At 39.2% G+C, this 4,711-nt stretch overlaps 1 non-coding gene across 1 annotated transcript; it reads left to right on the forward strand.

The window, feature by feature from the left end:
• Positions 1-2,838: 2,838 nt before the first annotated feature.
• LOC140828722 (small nucleolar RNA R71) lies at positions 2,839-2,944 on the forward strand. Its single transcript, XR_012117290.1, has one exon. It is a non-coding gene; the product is annotated as a small nucleolar RNA R71 (small nucleolar RNA).
• Positions 2,945-4,711: the final 1,767 nt, after the last annotated feature.

Consider the following 4,711-nt stretch of genomic DNA (forward strand, 5'->3'; position numbering starts at 1 on the left):
TTAAAATCAAAGGGCAACTTTAGAGAAATCTTTGATAAAACGCCGATAAAAGCCGGCATGGCCTAGAAAACTTCTAACTCCCTTAATGGATGCCGGAGGTGGTAAGTTCTTGATAACTTCAACTTTTTCCTTGTCCACCTCCATTCCATGCCTTGATATCTTGTGCCCCAATAATATTCCTTCTTGTACCATAAAATGACATTTTTCCCAATTTAGCACCAAATTCGTCTCCTCGCATCTCATCAATACCACCTTCAAATTTTGTAAACAGTCATCAAAAGAAGGGCCAAAAATCGAGAAGTCATCTATAAAAATTTCAAGAAAGGTTTCTATCATGTCATGAAATATAGTGGTCATGCATCGTGGAAAAGTGGCAGGGGCATTACACAAACCAAAGGGCATCCGTCTAAAAGCAAAAGTGCCATAAGGCAAGTGAAAGTGGTTTTCTCTTGGTCCTCAGGCGCAATCATAATTTGGTTATACCCTGAATACCCATCCAAAAAACAATAAAACTCATGATCCGCTAACCTCTCAAGCATTTGATCAATAAAGGGCAGTGGAAAGTGATTTTTACGGGTATCATCATTTAATTTCCTATAATCAATGCACACACGCCATCCCGTAATTGTCCTAGTGGGTATTAATTCATCTTGTTCATTTGTGATCATAGTAATCCCACCTTTTTTCGGCACACATTGAACAGGACTTACCCATGCACTATCAGATATAGGATAGATAATACATGCATCAAGAAGTTTGATAGTTTCTGCTTTTACTACCTCTTGCATCTTTGGATTTAATCTTCTTTGAGGTTGCACAAGAGGTGAGTAGTTATCTTCCATCAAGATCTTGTGCATGCAGACTGATGGATTGATTCCTTTGATATCCGCCACCTTCCATGCAAAAGCACTCTTGTGTGCTTTCAAAACATCCAACAGTTTGTCCTCCATCACATCTGTCAAAGCAGCAGAAATTATGACAGGTAAAGTGTTATTCTCACCTAGGTATATGTACTTTAGGTGTGGAGGTAATGGTTTTATCTCAAGCGTCGGTGGCTCCTCCAAGCTTGACTTCTGAGGGAGCAAGTCTCTTCGATCTCCCAAATCCTCTAATCTCATCCTTATTGGCCTCTTCCATGGCTGGTTGGCATTGAGGTTTGCCACTATTTCGGCTTTCTCTGCATCCAATTCATCTTCTCTCATTTCAGTAGTAAGAGTGGCCTCCAAAAGTTCCTTAAGAGCCTTCTGCACATATTTAGACACAAAAGCATCAAAAGCATCAATTCTATAACAACTATCAGAATGCAATGTGTGCTTAAGTGCATTAAAAACATCAAAAGTAATCTCTTCCTCGCTCACTCTCACTCTCAACTTCCCTTCTTGAACATCAATCAGGGCCTTGTCAGTTGCAAGGAACGGTCTCCCCAAAATCAAGGGCATCTCCATATCCTCCTCCATGTCGAGCACCACGAAATCAGCAGGAAAAATAAACTTATCCACTTTCACTAGCACATCCTCAATAACTCCCCGTGGATACTTGACAGATCTGTCTGCCAGCTGTAAAGACATCCTTGTTGGCTTAGGTTCCCCCAACCCAAGTTTCCTAAACACAGACAAAGTCATAAGATTAATACTTGCACCAAGATCACACAAAGTTTTGTGAAAAACAACATCATCAATCATGCAAGGAATAGAAAAACTCCCTGGATCCTTAAGTTTCGGTGGGATCTTGTTTTGCACTAAAGCAGAGCAATTTTCAGTAAGATTCACCGTCATGTGATCCTCAAACTTTCTCTTGTTTGCTAAGATGTCTTTTAAAAATTTAGCGTAACTCGGCATTTGCATCAAAGCATCGGCAAAAGGAATATTAATATGCAATTTTTTAAATATCTCAAGAAACTTACCGAATTGCGCATCCAGTTTGGCCTTTTTTAATGCTGCAGGAAAAGGAGGAGGTATAACAATTTTAGGTTGTGCAGTAGGTGCTGATGTATAGTTAGAAGATTTACCTTTGGATGTTTCGTAATGCTCATCCAATTTTTGAGTTTTCTCTTTTTCTCTTGACTCTAAAACTTTCCCACTCTTCAACTCGATGGCCTTCACTTGATCTTTTGGATTTGTCTCTGTGTTACTTGGCAAGGTGCCCGGCTCTCTACTTGCTATCATCTTGGCCAACTGCCCAATTTGATTCTCGAGCCCTTTTATCGATGCATCTTGGTTTTGAAGTCTAGTTTCAGTGGATGAAATAAACTTAGACATCATTTTCTCCAGGCTGGAATTCTCTACTCTAGGAGGATCAGATCTATACATCGGTTGTTTCCCATATGGTTGTCCTCTTTGCGGTCGATTCTGACTGTTTTGACCACCCCATGAGAAGTTGGGATGTTGCCTCCATCCAGGGTTATATGTGTTTGAATATGGATCATTCCTTGGACGGTTGTGGACTCCCACTTGATTCACCGGTGCCTCATTTTGCACATAAAATGGGTTGTCATCTTGACAGTCCTTCACAAAATGTTCACCTTCATACTTTTCACAGAATATCTCTTGAAGACGCATGGCTCTGCCACCCATGTTCAAGCCATCTAGTTTCTTGTTCAAAACATCAAGTTGTGCAGTAATAGCAGAAAAATCAGTTACCTGATGAACTCCTGCACTTCTCCGCTGGTTGTTCCCGTCAGATTGAGGGTGATAACTGCTAGCAGCCATCTCCTCCAACAACTCATATCCTTCTTCAGCAGTTTTTCTCAACAAGTTTCCACAAGCAGCAGCATTTATCATAGTACGGTTAGGAGTAAGCAAACCATAATAAAATGTTTGAACGACTAACCCAAGTGGCAGTTCGTGATGAGGGCATCTTTGTAGTAGATCCTTGAAGCGTTCCCATGCCTCATATAAAGACTCCTGATCGAATTGAGCAAATGTTGTAATGTCTGCCCGCAGCTTCATGGTCTTTAATGGAGGAAAGTATTTAATGAGAATGCTTTCGCCATGTCTTCCCATGTAGTGATCGAACCTACAGGCAAACATGTTTAACCATACTTTAGCTTTATCACGTAAAGAGAAAGGAAATAAACGCAGCCTAACAGCATCATCAGAAACTCCTCTAAATTTAAAAGTATCGCAGATTTCAAGAAAATCTGCAATGTGAATGTTTGGGTCATCTGCTGCAGATCCTCCAAATTGGACTGTGTTCTGAATCATCTGTATTATAGCTGGATTGATTTCGGATTTGCCCGCACAATAGGCCTCACAATGCTAGAGCGTGCACCATCCAAAGAAGGGTGGGCATACTCTAGCATTGGTATGCGACAACACGTCTATCTTCACGATGTTCCTCCTCACGATCGTTCTCGTGCCTCTCCATCAGTTCTTTCAGTCTCTGCTGCTGTCTCCTCCTGCGGAAAGTTCTTTCGATTTCAGGGTCTAACTGATCAAGCTCCACGTCAAGTGACTTTGGCATGCACTGGACGAGATATCAGTAAAGAAATCGAAGGTGTCAAACAAAGTAAAATAGAGAATACTAAAGAAAATAACTAAAAATAAAATTGTGAATTAACAGTCCCCGACAACGGCGCCAAAAACTTGATCGAGCAAAACTTGCACCGTGATACCTTAATAAAAAAATATGTTTTATATGCTCAAAGTTAATCGCAAGTGCACGATGTCAAGTTATAGTATAATGTACGTGAGTACGAGTATCGTTCCACTGAATACTGTATTTAACAATTATTATTTACAGTTATTAGATCTTTAGCAACGAAAAGTGATTGGGTGTTTTATTACTACTAAAATCAAATAAACACGCAAATCAAAATTATTCAAAATCAAGTAATGAAATATAATGTCTAAAATGGTTGAGTAAAATTCAATAAGAAATGAATTTTTTGGGAATATCGGTTCACCTACCCCCTCGTTAATTAATTAATTCGTTCGATATTGATTTTATACTTCCGACAGGATTTACTATTTAATTGAACACACTCTCTCGAGCTATGCCAAACTAATTCTACTCAATGAAGTAATTAAATGTCTTTAATTATTTATCAAGAGTGAATTGCATTTTGATCTGTGAAATTCCCTAGTTTTCGACCCATAGGACTATGACTATCGGCGCATATCCAATTTCATATATCTATGCAAATTGTAGATCCACGGATTAAACTACTCGTTCCTATCACAAGTTATTCTCTCGAACTCACTCGCAATATAAAGACGTTGTTAAAGTTAGCTACACTTTAACAACACGATAAAATAGTAATATAATAAAAAATAACGCAACAATCGAACTATAAATTAATTAGATCAAAGTTTGGGGTAGGATCCCATAAAATCCCAACAAATATTAAAGTTTAGCTACTAAGATTCATAGCAAAAATAAACAAAACTAAGTTCAAATGATAAAAACTAAATAAGAAATACTAGAGTTGACGAAAAACACGAAGAGCGATGCCCGGAAAGCTTCAAATCTTCAATCCAAGCGCAGAATTCTCTCTGTGGCGGCTGCGAAATATTATGTCTGAGTGTATCCAAATCGTTCTCCAACCCCCTACCATATTTCCCATATCCAGAAAATAAGGTAAGGAATCGTCCAAAAATCTTAACAAAATTACAGGCGCGCCCGGGCGGACATAAGTTTCCGCCCGGGCGGATGGTCTTCGCAAATCTCGAATTTTTATCACACCTTGACGCGCCCGGGCGGATATAAGTTT

This window comes from Primulina eburnea, chromosome 3 (assembly GCF_022965805.1).
Source record: "Primulina eburnea isolate SZY01 chromosome 3, ASM2296580v1, whole genome shotgun sequence".
In the NCBI taxonomy this organism is placed as follows: Eukaryota; Viridiplantae; Streptophyta; class Magnoliopsida; order Lamiales; family Gesneriaceae; genus Primulina; species Primulina eburnea.